This window comes from Bombina bombina, chromosome 6, assembly GCF_027579735.1.
Source record: "Bombina bombina isolate aBomBom1 chromosome 6, aBomBom1.pri, whole genome shotgun sequence".
Lineage (NCBI taxonomy): Eukaryota > Metazoa > Chordata > Amphibia > Anura > Bombinatoridae > Bombina > Bombina bombina.
This window is the reverse complement of record NC_069504.1, coordinates 701,879,929-701,899,420: the sequence shown is the minus strand read 5'-3', so window position 1 is coordinate 701,899,420 and position 19,492 is coordinate 701,879,929. Positions and strand designations below refer to the sequence as shown.

Below are 19,492 nucleotides of genomic sequence, written 5' to 3'. Positions count from 1 at the left end.
GAAAGTGTTACTGACCATTACTAGAGTATCTCACTATCCCTCTAACCAGACTGTTCCCAGCTCCTCCCACCAGCAGCAGCAGTGTTTACTAAAGAGTTTATGTTCTCTGTTCAGGGGGGACTTAGTTCCTCCTGCAAAAATAGTGCAGGAACTCCATTCCCATGCGTTCCCGCTGGACTTGACCCCTTCAACCCTCCCAGAGGGACTACAGTGCATCCCCACATACTGCCATTTGGTACAGATTGCACTAAGGTTTTTTGTGTGTAACAGATAATTTCTTCTGTTATGTGTGATCAGTCCACGGGTCATCATTACTTCTGGGATATTATCTGCTCCCCTACAGGAAGTGCAAGAGGATTCACCCAGCAGAGTTGCTATATAGCTCCTCCCCTCTACGTCACCTCCAGTCATTCTCTTGCACCCAAAGACTAGATAGGAGGTGTGAGAGGACTATGGTGATTATACTTAGTTTTTATAACTTCAATCAAAAGTTTGTTATTTTACAATAGCACCGGAGCGTGTTATTACTTCTCTGGCAGAGTTTGAAGAAGAATCTACCAGAGTTTTTTATTATGATTTTAACCGGAGTAGTTAAGATCATATTGCTGTTTCTCGGCCATCTGAGGGAGGTAAAAGCTTCAGATCAGGGGACAGCGGGCAGTTGAATCTGCATTGAGGTATGTAGCAGTTTTTATTTTCTGAATGGAATTGATGAGAAAATCCTGCTATACCGATATAATGACATGTATGTATACTCTACACTTCAGTATTCTGGGGATGGTATTTCACCGGAATTACTCTGTAAAAGTACATTAAACCTTTTAATAGGTATTTAATTCATGTTAAACGTTTTTGCTGGAATGTAGAATCGTTTGCATTTCTGAGGTACTGAGTGAATAAATATTTGGGCATTATTTTTTCCACTTGGCAGTCTGCTTGTTTTGATTATGACAGTTTCGTTTCTCTCTCACTGCTGTGTGTGAGGGGGAGGGGCCGTTTTTTGGCGCTCTTTGCTACGCATCAAAAAATTTTCAGTCAGTTACACTTATATTTTCTGCATGATCCGGTTCATCTTTGACAGAACTCTGGGGTCTTCAAACTTCTTTGAAGGGAAGTAGATTCTCTCAGCAGAGCTGTGAGATTTAATAGTGACTGTGATTTAAAACGTTGCTCTGTAATTTTTATGTTTAAAATTTAATTAGTGTTATTTTACTAATGGGAACAGACCTTTGCTAAAAAGTTGTGTTGTTTGTTAAGAGTGATGCTATAACTGTTTTTCAGTTCATTATTTCAACTGTCATTTAATCGTTTAGTGCTTTTGAGGCACAGTACGTTTTTATTAAATAAACTTGTAACCGAGTTGCATGTTTCTTGCTAGTGTGTTAAACATGTCTGATTCAGAGGAAGATACCTGTGTCATTTGTTCCAATGCCAAGGTGGAGCCCAATAGAAATTTATGTACTAGCTGTATTGATGCTACCTTAAATAAAAGCCAATCTGTACAAATTGAACAAATTTCACCAAACAGCGAGGGGAGAGTTATGCCGACTAACTCGCCTCACGTGTCAGTACCTGCATCTCCCGCCCGGGAGGTGCGTGATATTATGGCGCCTAGTACATCTGGGCAGCCATTACAGATAACATTACAAGATATGGCTACTGTTATGACTGAAGTTTTGGCTAAATTACCAGAACTAAGAGGCAAGCGTGATCACTCTGGGGTGAGAACAGAGTGCGCTGATAATTCTAGGGCCATGTCTGATACTGCGTCACAGCTTGCAGAGCATGAGGACGGAGAGCTTCATTCTGTAGGTGACGGTTCTGATCCAAACAGATTGGATTCAGATATTTCAAATTTTAAGTTTAAATTGGAAAACCTCCGTGTATTACTAGGGGAGGTCTTAGCAGCTCTCAACGATTGTAACGCTGTTGCAATACCAGAGAAAATGTGTAGGTTGGATAAATACTTTGCGGTACCGGCGAGTACTGACGTTTTTCCTATACCTAAGAGATTAACTGAAATTGTTACTAAGGAGTGGGACAGACCCGGTGTGCCGTTCTCACCCCCTCCAATATTTAGAAAGATGTTTCCTATAGACGCCACCACACGGGACTTATGGCAAACGGTCCCTAAGGTGGAGGGAGCAGTTTCTACTTTAGCTAAGCGTACCACTATCCCGGTGGAGGATAGCTGTGCTTTTTCAGATCCTATGGATAAAAAATTAGAGGGTTACCTTAAGAAAATGTTTGTTCAACAAGGTTTTATATTGCAACCCCTTGCATGCATCGCGCCGATCTCGGCTGCGGCAGCATTTTGGATTGAGTCTCTAGAAGAGAACCTCAGTTCAGCTACGCTGGACGACATTACGGACAGGCTTAGAGTCCTTAAACTAGCTAATTCATTCATTTCGGAGGCCGTAGTACATTTAACCAAACTTACGGCTAAGAATTCAGGATTCGCCATTCAGGCACGCAGGGCGCTGTGGCTAAAATCCTGGTCGGCTGATGTAACTTCTAAGTCCAAATTACTTAATATACCTTTCAAGGGGCAAACTTTATTTGGGCCCGGTTTGAAAGAAATTATTGCTGACATTACAGGAGGTAAGGGCCACGCTCTACCTCAAGACAAAGCCAAAGCTAAGGCTAGACAGTCTAATTTTCGTCCCTTTCGGAATTTCAAAGCAGGAGCAGCGCCACCCTCCACTGCTCCAAAACAGGGAGGAACTGTTGCTCGTTACAGACAAGGCTGGAAGCCTAACCAGTCCTGGAACAAGGGCAAGCAGGCCAGTAAACCTGCTGCTGCCTCAAAGACAGCATGAACCGAGGGCCCCCGATCCGGGACCGGATCTAGTGGGGGGCAGACTCTCTCTCTTCGCCCAGGCTTGGGCAAGAGATGTCCAGGATCCCTGGGCGCTAGAGATCATATCTCAGGGATACCTTCTAGACTTCAAATTATCTCCTCCAAGAGGGAGATTTCATCTGTCAAGGTTGTCAACAAACCAAATAAAGAAAGACGCGTTTATACGCTGTGTACAAGATCTATTATTAATGGGAGTGATCCATCCGGTTCCGCGGTCGGAACAGGGACAAGGGTTTTACTCAAACCTGTTTGTGGTTCTCAAAAAAGAGGGAACTTTCAGGCCAATCTTGGATTTAAAGATCCTAAACAAATTCCTAAGAGTTCCATCGTTCAAAATGGAAACTATTCGGACAATCTTACCCATGATCCAAAAGGGTCAGTACATGACCACAGTGGATGTAAAGGATGCTTACCTTCACATACCGATTCACAAAGATCATTACCGGTATCTAAGGTTTGCCTTCTTAGACAGGCATTACCAGTTTGTAGCCCTTCCATTCGGATTGGCTACGGCTCCAAGAATCTTCACAAAGGTTCTGGGTGCCCTTCTAGCGGTTCTGAGACCGCGAGGAATTTCGGTAGCTCCGTACCTAGACGACATTCTGATACAAGCTTCAAGCTTTCAAACTGCCAAGTCTCATACAGAGTTAGTTCTGGCATTTCTAAGGTCGCATGGATGGAAAGTGAACGAAAAGAAGAGTTCTCTCTTGCCTCTCACAAGAGTTCCATTCTTGGGGACTCTTATAGATTCTGTAGAAATGAAGATTTATCTGACAGAGGACAGATTAACAAAGCTTCTAAATGCATGCCGTGTCCTTCATTCCATTCAACTCCCGTCAGTAGCTCAATGCATGGAGGTGATCGGCTTAATGGTAGCAGCAATGGACATAGTACCCTTTGCACGTCTACATCTCAGACCGCTGCAATTGTGCATGCTGAGTCAGTGGAATGGGGATTACTCAGATTTGTCCCCCACTCTGAATCTGGATCAAGAGACCAGAAACTCTCTTCTATGGTGGCTTTCTCGGCCACATCTGTCCAGGGGGATGCCGTTCAGCAGGCCGGACTGGACAATTGTAACAACAGACGCCAGCCTTCTAGGTTGGGGCGCTGTCTGGAATTCTCTGAAGGCTCAGGGACAATGGAGTCAGGAGGAAAGTCTCCTGCCAATAAACATTCTGGAATTGAGAGCAGTTCTCAATGCCCTTCTAGCTTGGCCCCAGTTAAAGACTCGGGGGTTCATCAGGTTTCAGTCGGACAACATCACGACTGTAGCTTACATCAACCATCAGGGAGGGACAAGAAGCTCCCTAGCAATGATAGAAGTATCAAAGATAATTCGCTGGGCAGAGTCTCACTCTTGCCACCTGTCAGCAATCCACATCCCGGGAGTGGAGAACTGGGAGGCGGATTTCCTGAGTCGCCAGACTCTTCATCCGGGGGAGTGGGAACTTCATCCGGAGGTCTTTGCCCAAATACTTCGACGTTGGGGCAAACCAGAGATAGATCTCATGGCGTCTCGCCAGAACGCCAAACTTCCTCGCTACGGATCCAGATCCAGGGATCCGGGAGCGGTTCTGATAGATGCTTTGACAGCACCTTGGAACTTCAGGATGGCTTATGTGTTTCCACCCTTCCCGCTGCTTCCTCGATTGATTGCCAAGATCAAACAGGAGAGAGCATCAGTGATTCTAATAGCGCCTGCATGGCCGCGCAGGACTTGGTATGCAGATCTAGTGGACATGTCATCCTGTCCGCCTTGGTCTCTACCTCTAAGACAGGACCTTCTGATTCAGGGTCCATTCAAACATCAAAGTCTAACTTCTCTGAAGCTGACTGCTTGGAAATTGAACGCTTGATTTTATCAAAACGTGGTTTTTCTGAGTCGGTTATTGATACCCTGATACAGGCTAGGAAGCCTGTTACCAGAAAGATTTACCATAAAATATGGCGTAAATACCTATACTGGTGTGAATCCAAAGATTACTCCTGGAGTAAGGTTAGGATTCCTAGGATATTGTCTTTTCTACAAGAAGGTTTAGAAAAGGGTTTATCGGCTAGCTCATTAAAGGGACAGATCTCAGCTCTGTCCATCTTGTTACACAGGCGTCTGTCAGAAAATTCAGACATCCAGGCCTTTTGTCAGGCTTTAGCTAGGATCAAGCCTGTGTTTAAAACTGTTGCTCCGCCATGGAGTTTAAACTTAGTTCTTAACGTTTTACAGGGTGTTCCGTTTGAACCCCTTCATTCCATTGATATAAAATTGTTATCTTGGAAAGTTCTATTTTTAATGGCTATTTCCTCGGCTCGAAGAGTCTCTGAGTTATCAGCCCTACATTGTGATTCTCCTTATCTGATCTTTCACTCAGACAAGGTAGTTCTGCGTACTAAACCTGGGTTCTTACCTAAGGTTGTCTCTAACAGGAATATCAATCAAGAGATTGTTGTTCCATCCTTGTGTCCAAATCCTTCTTCAAAGAAGGAACGTCTTCTACACAATCTGGATGTAGTTCGTGCCCTCAAGTTCTACTTGCAGGCAACTAAAGATTTTCGCCAAACTTCTTCCCTGTTTGTCGTTTATTCTGGACAGAGGAGAGGTCAAAAAGCTTCTGCTACCTCTCTCTCTTTTTGGCTTCGTAGCATAATACGTTTAGCCTATGAGACTGCTGGACAGCAGCCTCCTGAAAGAATTACAGCTCATTCCACTAGAGCTGTGGCTTCCACTTGGGCCTTTAAGAATGAGGCCTCTGTTGAACAGATTTGCAAGGCTGCAACTTGGTCTTCGCTTCATACTTTTTCCAAATTTTACAAATTTGACACTTTTGCTTCTTCGGAGGCTATTTTTGGGAGAAAGGTTCTTCAGGCAGTGGTTCCTTCTGTATAATGAGCCTGCCTATCCCTCCCGTCATCCGTGTACTTTTGCTTTGGTATTGGTATCCCAGAAGTAATGATGACCCGTGGACTGATCACACATAACAGAAGAAAACATAATTTATGCTTACCTGATAAATTCCTTTCTTCTGTTGTGTGATCAGTCCACGGCCCGCCCTGTTTTTTTAAGGCAGGTAAATATTTTTTAAATTATAATTCAGTCACCACTTCACCCTTGGCTTCTCCTTTCTCGTTGGTCTTTGGTCGAATGACTGGAGGTGACGTAGAGGGGAGGAGCTATATAGCAACTCTGCTGGGTGAATCCTCTTGCACTTCCTGTAGGGGAGCAGATAATATCCCAGAAGTAATGATGACCCGTGGACTGATCACACAACAGAAGAAAGGAATTTATCAGGTAAGCATAAATTATGTTTTTTTGAATTTTTTCTATCACTCCATATAAACAGAAATAGACCTTTTTTTTCAAAACTATATATTTAAAAAATAATAAAAAAAAAAAAAGAACTATTCCACTAACTTTTGGGTTTCTCACTGAAATTATTTACATAACGCTTGTGCAATTATGACACAAATGGTTGTAAAAGCTTCTCTGGGATCCCCTTTGTTCAGAAATAACAGACATACATGGCTTTGTCATTGGTTTTTGGTAATTAGAAGGCCAATAATTGCAGCTGCACACCACACTTCCGGTAGTGAATAGGTTAATTAGTTAGCTAGTAAGGAAAATAGTGTAGTAATGTAGGCATTACCCTCCTGCGTGACCCCCCCCCCCCCCCCAGTGGCAGCAATCTTTTTTTTTTATCTTAAGAATTTTATTACGTCATGCATCACAAAGGCATTCTTAAACATTCTTCAAATTAAGTTGCTTGTTCATTAACGTATTATATCTTTATTTATAATCAAATAGGCAATACATCAAACCAAGTTCATAATATCATATACATTATGGCTCAGAGATTTTGAAAACAAATATAGATCCAAATTATATCTAATAAAAAATATATAATACAGAATGAGTCATTAAAAAAGAAAAAAAGAAAATTTATATTATATTTCTACTGTAATACCAATTTAGAATATGTGTGTATCTATGTATATCATTTATTATTTGATTTTTTTGCATGATCAACCTCTCCTTCCCCTCATCCTAGCCAGGTCCCTCCATTGACATTTATTCTAAATTATAAAGTTGACCAACCCAGACTAATTTCTCACATGTATATAAAATGTGTTTTTGAATGTTCTTGAATACAAATAAACATCCCATTTTTTTAACAAATGTCCATACTTGTCTTTCTGTCAGGTTTTTCGTCATATGGCTCAAGTATCATTTGATAATTTAAAAAAGGTGAAGTTATTCTGTTAATTTAGGAGCTTTTTATGCTTCCATCTCAAGAATTAAGTTTCTAGCAAGAAGTATTACAATACTACTCATTTCTATGTCTAAAGAGCCTTTATCATAGGAAAATAAAATGTTGATCTAAAATATTTCTTTCCTATAACATGGAGAGTCCACAACGTCATTCCAATTACTAGTGGGATATTCAACTCCTGGCCAGCAGGAGGAGGCAAAGAGCACCCCAGCAAAGCTGTTAAGTGTAACCTCCCTTACCCATAATCCCCAGTCATTCTCTTTGCCTCGGTAATGGAGTGGAGTCGTGGAGAAAAACAGCTAGAGGTTTCTCGTGTCGGTTTTGTTAATTTTGAAATGTATCACATATAAATATGCTAAATTGGATGCGCCTAAATGTGCTATACGAAATGTGTTAAGGTTTTATACCAAATAATCCTTGCTAGAACACAAATGTAGCATGTGTCAAAACAGTGCTCGTAACACCAATATGTCACAATAAATGTGTCCAAACAGTGCTAAAATGACAAATGAAAAATAAAAAACAAGTATTATAAATACACAGGTATTAAAGAACCCCTCAATGAGGGTAATAAAATAAACACTTATCAGTTCTGGTGAAGTGTCCTGATTTCAGGAAAAAGAGGTGTTCCCACATTCAGAATTGATAAACTTTAGTGTCCCAGCAAAGGGTAGCGATGATCTGTGGCAAGCTGCTTCTTCTGAGTGTAGTTGGAGTACAATCCTGTAGGTTCAAAGATATAGAAAAGAAAGAAGGCGCCACAATAGTGCAGGGTCAATGATGTCAGAAATTCCCCACTCAAATATCCCGTACTTACAGGGTCCAAAGCACTGAACAAGTGCTATATGTGCCTTCTGGGCTCTAACAGTCGCCCAGTAAACTGCTCAACGGTATGCTGCAAGCTCCTCCTCGATGCCTCAACGCAGTACCGGCCAATGTATATACCAAAGATGTATCGTGGCTATTACTAACCACCAGTGCGGAGTTAAAAAAGTTGTGCGTGGAAAATATATAGAAGAACCGTGGCAAAGTCTAAGGTTAAAAAGACTTTATTAAAAACAATATTCAGCACACGACGTTTCAACGGTCACAGACCATTTTCCCTCTAACTAGTGGGGTGTCTTTTCTGGCTGGTAGGAGCCTCAGGCAATCTGAGGTTGTTTTAAACATTTTTGATGATATAGACCATCTATATTTGTTCCTAATTTTGATATTAAACCTTAATAATTAATTTTGATATTTCAAATTTCTTTATTTTATTTTTTATCTACTTTGTCATTGCTAGTGGGGCCTGTTCTACTATAGCTATGGACTCAGAACAGGATCAGTCTATCTCTAAGGATAAATGTTTACTATGTTTAGAGGCCAAAATTGTCCTGCCTATGCAATTTTGCTCCTTATGTTTAGCTAAAACTTTAAAATTTAAGGACAAGCTACTCCCTTCTAAGCCAAGTGTCTCTCAGGATAATACTGTGCGTGACCTGCCTCAGCTTTATCCTCAAACGTCCCAAGCCTTAGTTGTTTCTCATACTGTGCCTTCTGTGCCCTCTCATCCACCTGGGGTGTTTATTTACCTGGGGATTTTGCCCCTAAGATTACTTCAGCAGTATCAGCAGGTTTGTCAGCTTTCCCTGCCTCAGGTAAGCATAAGAGAAAATCTGAACATTGCCTGATCGTAAGGCTTCTGACCCCTCTAAGTCTGCATTAGTCAATCTTTTTCATTTGTCTGATGAGGAAAATACTTCAGAAGCTTCTGAAGGTGAAATCTCAGACTCTGACACTTTAGCAGAAAAATCTTCAGAATCTGAAGAGGTAAATTTTAGATTTAAGCTTGAACACCTCCGGTTACTACTGAAGGAGGTTCTAGCTACGTTGGACGACTCTGAACCTTCGGTTGCTGTTAACCCCGCAGTGAATTCTAAACTGGATAGAGTTTATGATTCTTCATCTTCTGAGAGGGTTTTTCCTGTCCCAAGAAAGATGTCTGAAATTATAGCTCTGGAATGGGATAAGCCAGGGGTTTCTTTTTCCCCTTCCCCTGTTTTCAAAAAGATGTTTCCTGTTGCTGACTCTATTTGTGAATCATGGCGCACTGTGCCTAAAGTAGAAGGAGCTATTTCTACTCTTGCTAGGAGAACTACCATTCCTATAGAGGATAGTTGCTCTTTTAAGGATCCAATGGATAAGAAGCTAGAGGCTTACTTAAAAAAGATGTACATCCATCAAGGATTACAGTGGCAACTTGCAGCGAGTATTGCCACGGTTGCGGGAGCAGCATCTTATTGGTGTGATGCCTTGTCTGATCTTATTTCAGAGAAAACTAAGGTAGAGATACAAGATAGGATCAAAGCTCTCAAACTGGCCAATACCTGTATCTGTGATGCTAACATGCAGATAAGTAGACTGGGAGCTAAGATGTATAGCTTCACTGTGCTAGCCGGCAAAGCTCTGTGGTTAAAATCTTGGTCTGCTGATATTTCTTTAAAGGTCAAGCTTTTGGCTTTACCTTATAAGGGTAAAACTCTGTTTGGACCTGGTCTGGCGGAAATCAATTCTAAATTTATGGGTGGAAAGGGATCTTTCCTACCTCAGGACAAGAAGAAACATAATTTATGCTTACCTGATAAATTTATTTCTCTTGTAGTGTATCCAGTCCACGGATCATCCATTACTTGTGGGATATTCTCCTTCCCAACAGGAAATTGCAAGAGGATCACCCACAGCAGAGCTGCTATATAGCTCCTCCCCTCACTGCCATATCCAGTCATTCGACCGAAACAAGCCGAGAAAGGAGAAACCATAGGGTGCAGTGGTGACTGTAGTTTAATTAAAATTTAGACCTGCCTGAAAAGGACAGGGCGGGCCGTGGACTGGATACACTACAAGAGAAATACATTTATCAGGTAAGCATAAATTATGTTTTCTCTTGTTAAGTGTATCCAGTCCACGGATCATCCATTACTTGTGGGAAACCAATACCAAAGCTAAAGTACACGGATGATGGGAGGGACAAGGCAGGAACTTAAACGGAAGGAACCACTGCCTGTAGAACCTTTCTCCCAAAAACAGCCTCCGAAGAAGCAAAAGTATCAAATTTGTAAAATTTGTAAAAGTTATGAAGCGAAGACCAAGTTGCAGCCTTGCAAATCTGTTCAACAGAGGCCTCATTTTTAAAGGCCCAGGTGGAATCCACAGCTCTAGTAGAATGAGCTGTAATCCTTTCAGGAGGCTGCTGTCCAGCAGTCTCATAGGCTAAACGGATTATACTCCGAAGCCAAAAAGAAAGAGAGGTTGCCGAGGCCTTCTGACCTCTCCTCTGTCCAGAGTAAACAACAAACAGGTTAGATGTTTGGCGAAAATCTTTAGTAGCCTGTAAGTAAAACTTCAAGGCACGGACTACATCTAGATTATGCAAAAGACGTTCCTTCTTTGAAGAAGGATTAGGACATAATGCTGGAACAACAATCTCTTGATTGATATTCTTGTTAGAAACCACCTTAGGTAAAAACCCAGGTTTTGTACGCAGAACAACTTTATCTGAATGAAAGATCAGATAAGGAGAAGCACAATGTAAGGCAGATAACTCAGAGACTCTTCGAGCCGAGGAAATAGCCATCAGAAAAAGAACTTTCCATGAAAGAAGTTTGATATCAATAGAATGAAGAACTTTAAGAACCAAGTTTAAGCTCCATGGAGGAGCAACAGGTTTAAACACAGGCTTAATTCTAACTAAAGCCTGACAAAATGCCTGAACGTCTGGAACTTCTGCCAGACGCTTGTGTAAAAGGACAGAGCAGAAATCTGTCCCTTTAAAGAACTAGCTGATAATCCTTTGTCCAAACCCTCTTGGAGGAAGGACAATATCCTAGGAATCCTAACCCTACTCCATGAGTAATTCTTGGATTCACACCAATGAAGATATTTACGCCATATCTTGTGGTAAATTTTCCTGGTGACAGGCTTTCGTGCCTGTATTAAGGTATCAATTACTGACTCGGAGAAGCCACGCTTTGATAGGATCAAGCGTTCAATCTCCATGCAGTTAGTCTCAGAGAAAGTAGATTCGGATGATTGAAAGGACCTTGTATTAGAAGGTCTTGTCTCAGAGGCAGAGTCCATGGTGGAAAGGATGACATGTCCACTAGGTCTGCATACCAGGTCCTGCGTGGCCACGCAGACGCTATCAATATCACAGATGCTCTTTCCTGTTTGATTTTGGCAATCAGACGAGGGATCAGAGAAAACGGTGGAAACACATAAGCCAGGTTGAAGAACCAAGGCGCTGCTAGAGCATCTATCAGTGCCGCTTCTGGGTCCCTGGACCTGGATCCGTAAGAAGGAAGCTTGGCGTTCTGGCGAGACTCCATGAGATCCAATTCTGGTTTGCCCCAACGGAGAACCAATTGAGCAAACACCTCCGGATGGAGTTCCCATTCCCCCGGATGAAAAGTCTGACGACTTAGAAAATCCGCCTCCCAGTTCTCTACACCTGGGATATGGATCGCTGACAGGTGGCAAGAGTGAGTCTCTGCCCAGCGAATTATCTTGGAGACTTCTGACATCGCTAGGGAACTCCTGGTTCCCCCTTGATGGTTGATGTAAGCCACAGTCGTGATGTTGTCCGACTGAAATCTGATGAACCTCAGTGTTGCTAGCTGAGGCCAAGCCAGAAGAGCATTGAATATTGCTCTTAACTCCAGAATATTTATTGGGAGAAGTTTCTCCTCCTGAGTCCATGAACCCTGAGCCTTCAGGGAGTTCCAGACTGCACCCCAACCTAGAAGGCTGGCATCTGTTGTTACAATTGTCCAATCTGGTCTGCGAAAGGTCATACCCTTGGACAGATGGGCCCGAGATAACCACCAGAGAAGAGAATCTCTGGTTTCCTGATCCAGATTTAGTAGAGGGGACAAATCTGTGTAATCCCCATTCCACTGACTGAGCATGCATAATTGCAGTGGTCTGAGATGCAGGCGCGCGAATGGCACTATGTCCATCGCCGCTACCATTAAGCCGATTACTTCCATGCACTGAGCCACCGTGGGGCGCGGAATGGAGTGAAGAACACGGCAAGCATTTAGAAGTTTTGATAACCTGGACTCCGTCAGGTAAATTTTCATTTCTACAGAATCTATTAGAGTCCCTAGGAAGGAAACCCTTGTGAGAGGAGATAGAGAACTCTTTTCTTCGTTCACTTTCCACCCATGCGACCTCAGGAATGCCAGAACTATCTCTGTATGAGATTTGGCAATTTGAAAGCTTGACGCCTGTATCAGGATGTCGTCCAGGTAAGGAGCCACCGCTATGCCTCGCGGTCTTAGGACCGCCAGAAGTGTACCCAGAACCTTTGTAAAAATTCTTGGGGCTGTAGCCAACCCGAATGGAAGAGCTACAAATTGGTAATGCCTGTCTAGAAAGGCAAACCTCAGGAACTGATGATGATTCTTGTGAATCGGAATGTGAAGGTAGGCATCCTTTAAGTCCACTGTGGTCATGTACTGACCCTCTTGGATCATGGGTAAAATGGTTCGAATAGTTTCCATCTTGAATGACGGAACTCTGAGGAATTTGTTTAGGATCTTTAAATCCAAAATTGGTCTGAAGGTTCCCTCTTTTTTGGGAACCACAAACAGATTTGAATAAAACCCCTGTCCTTGTTCCGTCCACGGAACTGGATGGATCACTCCCATTACAAGGAGATCTTGTACGCAGCTTAGGAATGCCTCTTTCTTTATCTGGTTTGCAGATAATCTTGAAAGGTGAAATCTCCCTTGTGGAGGAGAAGCTTTGAAGTCCAGAAGATATCCCTGAGATATGATCTCCAACGCCCAGGGATCCTGAACATCTCTTGCCCACGCCTGGGCGAAGAGAGAGAGTCTGCCCCCTACTAGATCCTTCATGCTGTCTTAGAGGCAGCAGCAGGCTTTCTGGCCTGCTTGCCCTTGTTCCAGGACTGGTTAGGTTTCCAGGCCTGCTTGGATTGAGCAAAAGTTCCCTCTTGTTTTGAAGCAGAGGAAGTTGATGCTGCACCTGCCTTGAAATTTCGAAAGGCACGAAAATTAGACTGTTTGGCCTTTGATTTGGCCCTGTCCTGAGGAAGGGTATGACCCTTACCTCCAGTAATGTCAGCAATAATTTCTTTCAAACCAGGCCCGAATAAGGTCTGCCCCTTGAAAGGAATGTTGAGTAATTTAGACTTTGAAGTCACATCAGCTGACCAGGATTTGAGCCATAGCGCCCTACGCGCCTGGATGGCGAATCCGGAATTCTTAGCCGTTAGTTTAGTCAAATGAAGAATGGCATCAGAAACAAATGAGTTAGCTAGCTTAAGAGTTCTAAGCTTGTCAACAATTTCAGTCAATGGAGCTGTACGGATGGCCTCTTCCAGGGCCTCAAGCCAGAATGCCGCTGCAGCAGTGACAGGCGCAATGCATGCAAGGGGCTATAAAATAAAACCTTGTTGAATAAACATTTTCTTAAGGTAACCCTCTAATTTTTTATCCATTGGATCTGAAAAAGCACAACTGTCCTCAACCGGGATAGTGGTACGCTTTGCTAAAGTAGAAACTGCTCCCTCCACCTTAGAGACAGTCTGCCATAAGTCCCGTGTAGTGGCATCTATTGGAAACATTTTTCTAAATATAGGAGGTGGGGGAAAGGGCACACCGGGCCTATCCCACTCCTTACTAATAATTTCTGTAAGCCTTTTAGGTATTGGAAAAACATCAGTACTCACCAGCACTGCATAGTATTTATCCAGCCTACACAATTTCTCTGGCACTGCAATTGTGTCAGAGTCATTCAGAGCAGCTAATACCTCCCCAAGCAATACACGGAGGTTCTCAAGCTTAAATTTAAAATTAGAAATCTCTGAATCAGGTCTCCCCGATTCAGAGACGTCACCCACAGACTGAAGCTCTCCGTCCTCAGGTTCTGCATATTGTGACGCAGTATCAGACATGGCTCTTACAGCATCTACGCGCTCTGTATCTCGTCTAACCCCAGAGCTATCGCGCTTGCCTCTCAATTCAGGCAATCTGGATAATACCTCTGACGGTATTATTCATGATTGCAGCCATGTCCTGCAAAGTAATCGCTATGGGCGTCCCTGATGTACTTGGCGCCATATTAGCGTGCGTCCCTTGAGCGGGAGGCGAAGGGTCCGACACGTGGGGAGAGTTAGTCGGCATAACTTCCCCCTCGACAGACCCCTCTGGTGACAATTCTTTTATAGATAAAGACTGATCTTTACTGTTTAAGGTGAAATCAATACATTTAGTACACATTCTCCTATGGGGCTCCACCATGGCTTTTAAACATAATGAACAAGTATCCTCTGTTTCAGACATGTTTGTACAGACTAGCAATGAGACTAGCAAGCTTGGAAAACACTTTAAAGCAAGTTAACAAGCAATATAAAAAACGTTACTGTGCCTTTAAGAGAAACAAATTTTGACAAAATTTGAAATAACAGAGAAAAAAGGCAGTTACACTAACAAATTTTTTACAGTGTATGTAACAAGTCAGCAGAGCATTGCACCCACTTGCAAATGGATGATTAACCCCTTAATAACAAAAACAGAATAATAAATGACAAAAACGTTTTTTAAACACAGTCACAACAACTGCCACAGTCTACTGTGGTTGTTACCCTCCTCAAACACGACTTTGAAGCCTTTTGAGCCCTTCAGAGATGTCCTGTATCATGCAGAGGGAAGCTGAATGTCTCTGTCAGTATTTTTAGATGCACAGAAAAGCACTAAAATAGGCCCTTCCCACTCATATTACAACAGTGGAAAGCCTCAGGAAACTGTTTCTAGGCAAAAATCAAGCCAGCCATGTGGAAAAAAACTAGGCCCCAATAAGTTTTATCACCAAGCATATATAAAAACGATTAACATGCCAGCAAACGTTTTATATTACACTTTTATAAGAGTATGTATCTCTGTTAATAAGCCTGATACCAGTCGCTATCACTGCATTTAAGGCTTAACTTACATTAATCCGGTATCAGCAGCATTTTTCTAGCAAATTCCATCCCTAGAAATATGTTAACTGCACATACCTTATTGCAGGAAAACCTGCACGCCATTCCCCCTCTGAAGTTACCTCACTCCTCAGAATATGTGAGAACGGCAGTGGATCTTAGTTACTTCTGCTAAGATCATAGAAATCACAGGCAGATTCTTCTTCTAATGCTGCCTGAGATGAAACAGTACACTCCTGTACCATTTAAAAATAACAAACTTTTGATTGAAGTTAAAAAACTAACTATAATACACCACTCTCCTCTTACTACGTCCATCTTTGTTGAGAGTTGCAAGAGAATGACTGGATATGGCAGTGAGGGGAGGAGCTATATAGCAGCTCTGCTGTGGGTGATCCTCTTGCAACTTCCTGTTGGGAAGGAGAATATCCCACAAGTAATGGATGATCCGTGGACTGGATACACTTAACAAGAGAAATAGAGCTAGGGGTCGATAGACTTCTAATTTTCGTTCCTTTCACAACTTTAAGGGACAGAAGTCCTCTCCTCTTCCAAACCAGACCAATCAAGGTCCACTTGGAAATCCAGCCAGCCCTGGAACAAGGAAAAACAAAAAAAAAGCCTTCCACTGACTCTAAATCAGCATGAAGGGTCCACCCCGATCCGATTTTGGATCAGGTGGGGGGCAGGCTCTTTTTTGGCAGGCTTGGATACGCAATGTCCCAGATCCATGGGCTGTGGACATAGTATCCCAGGGTTACAGAATAGGATTCAAGTCTTGCCATCCAAAGGGGCAGATTTCTCCTGTCAAGATTATCCTCAAACCAGGTAAAGAGGTAGGCCTTCTTAAATTGCGTGAAGGACCTATCCTGGGAGTTATTGTACCAGTCCCTCTAAAGGAACAAGGTCTAGGATTCTATTAAAATCTATCTGAGGTTCCCAAAAAGGAGGGAACTTTTCGCCCCATCCTAGATCTAAAATGTCTAAACAAATTCCTCATGGTTCCGTCCTTCAAGATGGAAACTATTCATTCCATTGGTCAAGGAAGGTCAATTCATGACGACCATAGACCTGAAGGATGCGTATTTACATGTTCCCATTCACAGGGATCATTACCCGTCTCTAAGGTTTGCCTTTCTGGACATGCATTTCCAGTTTATTGCCCTTCCGTTTGGTCTTGCCACAGCTCCCAGCATATTCACAAAGGTTCTGAGAGCCCTATTGGCAGTGATCAGATCCCAGGGAATTGCTGTGGCGCCTTATCTAGCTGGCATCTTGGTTCAGGCGTCATCTTTTTAACTAGCAAAATCTCATACAGAGATGTTGTCTTTTCTACGTTCCCACGGGTGGAAGGTGAATCCGGAAAAGAGTTCTCTAGTTCAATCTACAAGAGTGTGTTTCCTATGGACAATCATAGATTCTCTGCCCATGAAGATTTTCCAGACTGAGGTCAGAAAATCCAAACTTCTTGCTTCCTGCCTTTCCCTCCAGTCTGCTTTTCGTCCATCAGTGGCTCAATGCATGGAGGTGATTGGTCTGATGGTGGCTTCCATGGACATCATTCCTTTTGCTCGGTTTCATCTGCGACCGCTGCAGCTTTGTCAATGGAACGGAGACCATTCAGATTTATCGCAGAGGATAAATTTGGACCCCCTAACAAGAGACAATCTCTCGTGGTGGATTTCACAGGAACATCTGTCTCAGGGAACTTGCTTCCTGAGACCTTCCTGGGTGATTGTGACTACGGACGCCAGCTTGTCAGGCTGGGGAGCTGTTTGGGGTTCTCTGAAGGCTCAGGGCCTGTGGTCTTGGGAAGAGTCTTCTCTTCCCATAAACATCTTGGAGTTGAGAGCAATCTTCAATGCCCTGTCAGCATGGCCTCAATTATCTTTAGTCCGGTTTATCAGATTCCAGTCAGACAACATTACCTCAGTGGCTTACATCAACCACCAGAGAGGAACTCTGAGTTCCTTGGCCATGAAGGAGGTGACTCGCATTCTGCAGTGGGCGGAAGCTCAAAACTGTCTCCTATCTGTCATTCACATTCCAGGAGTGGACAATTGGGGGGCAGACTTTGAGCAGACAGACTTTTTATTGCGGGGAGTAGGCTCTCCATCCGGAATAATGCTGTTGGTTTGGGGTTTCCTCCCACATAAAATTGGCTAATTTTGGGACAATCCCAAATCATATGGTACAAATTAGCCAATGGAAATTTGCATTTTGGGCATTTATTAAAACTAGAATTACCCCATCTCTCCCCTTTATCTGGTGTATAATAAGTTCTGTACAGTAGCTTAACATGAGACTCTATCCAAGACAATTGAGGGCAATGTAGTCTGAGAAACTTCCCGGATGGATCTTTGGGCAAGACACATATTAATGTCTTCCATATGAAGGAGGTTATTCCAGTACTGAGATATTTCTCTTAAATTTTACTCACCCTTGTGGGAAATGAGAATATGGTACCCTGGTGAGATAGACAAAAATTTTTAGCCAATAAAAGCCCATTCTCAATTTTACTCCAAGACCAGCTCTAACCATATTCAGTGATTAGCTTAGTAACATAATGTCTGATTTGTAAAAAGGTGAAATAATCTTTGTTTGGAAGATGAAATTGCCTAAGTGTGGAAAAAGTCCTTGAGATCTAAAAACTGGGAGACCCGATTTAAACCAAGATTGTTCCATCTTTGAAATAAAGCTGACTGAGTGCCTTGCCGAAATTCGGGATTCCTAAGAATGGTTTGAAATTTAGGAATGTTGGTATTGATCCCTAGTATTGTACATAGTTTCCACCAAGCGAAAATTGGTGTATACAAAGTTTTGATTTGTTTTATATTCTTGGGTATGTTATTAACTCTACAGTGTAAGAGAGCAACTGTAGAGTAGGGGTAAGCCACGTTGGTTTCTATTATGTTATTTGTATAATAGTCCAAATTCAGAATCCAATCAATCGCGACGCAGGAAAGAAACACTAAATTGTAATTGCGACGATCAGGTAGAGTCAAACCTCCAATTTTTTTTGGTAAAGAGAGTTTATCAAGTTAGATTCTTGCTTTCTTGTTTTGCCATATGAATTGTTGCAATGAGGCATTTAACTCTTTAAAAATACTGGAGTGTTTTGAAGAACGTATAGAATTTTTGGCAAAAGGACCATTTTAAACAGTGCAATCCGACCAGAAATGGAGAGTGAGAAATTCTGCCAGTTCTTCATATACTATTTAACTTTATCAAAGACAGGGTAAATATTAAGATTATACCACATTTCAGGTTGGAGCGAGATATGAATGCCCAGGTATTTGAACAAGTTTGTTACAATTCTAAAAGGGATTTCAGCAAGAGATTAATTGTTTTTCCTTATCCATAGTATTTCTGACTTTGATGCATTTACTTTATATCCCGAAAGGAACCGAAAAGTTCAATAATCGAAAAGAGTTTAGGGATATTATTCTTAGTGTTGGATATATATAAAAGAATGTCGTCCGCATATAGTGCCATTTTTAATTCTTTCTGCTCTATCTTAATGCCATCTAGGTATTGCCTGATCATAATCGCTAAAGGTTTAATCTATATGTCAAACAGCAACAGAGATAAGGGACATCCCTGATGTGTGCCCCTACTGAGAGTTATCTCAGGGGATAAGGTATTGTTAACTATTAGTTTTGTATGAGGGTTATTATATAAATTGTCAATAAAATTAACAAAAAATTTTTTAAACACAAATTTTAGTAGGGAGAATATTAGGTGATCATAATGGACGGAGTTGAAAGCTTTTTCAACGTCAATTGAGATGATAGCTAAGTCTGGAGGATTAGATTCTGTCTAGAATATTTCTCTAAGAAGTTAAAGTAGTCAATAATTAAGAAAAGTTCTCTGATTTTGGCAGCAGAGTTACGTTTGTGGAGAAAGCCTGCCTGATCTTTATGAATAATATTGGATAACAGGTTTTGTAGTCTCTTTGCTAGGATGGCAGTAAGTATTTTGTAGTCCGAATTGAGAAGTGCTATAGATCTGTAGGATTCTTTTTTGTTGGGTTCTTTCCCCTGTTTCAAAATTAAAGTAGTCAGTGAAGCGGTGAAATTGGAAGGAATTGGTTTATTTTCAATGTAAAAATAGTTAAAAAGTTTTTCTAAGTAGGGGGTAATGTCTTGAGTAGGGATGCACCGAAATGAAAATTCTGGACCGAAACCGATACCGAAAATTCAGGATGATCATGGCCGAAAACCGAAACGAAACCGAAATTGTTTTTTTCTTTTTTAACTACAGTGTGTGTGTGTAGCTGAGAGAGCTTGTAGGCGGGAAAGCTCCAACAAATGGACATGGTCACTTGTACAGTAGGGCGTGATCTGCAGTGAAACTGGAGCTCTATAAGGGAGAGAGTGG

General features: G+C 42.1%; 1 protein-coding gene across 2 annotated transcripts in view; it reads right to left on the bottom strand.

The window, feature by feature from the left end:
* Positions 1-19,492, bottom strand: part of WDR83 (WD repeat domain 83) — a 108,372-nt gene that overhangs the window by 1,052 nt on the left and 87,828 nt on the right. The gene's annotated exons all lie outside the window — the stretch shown is intronic.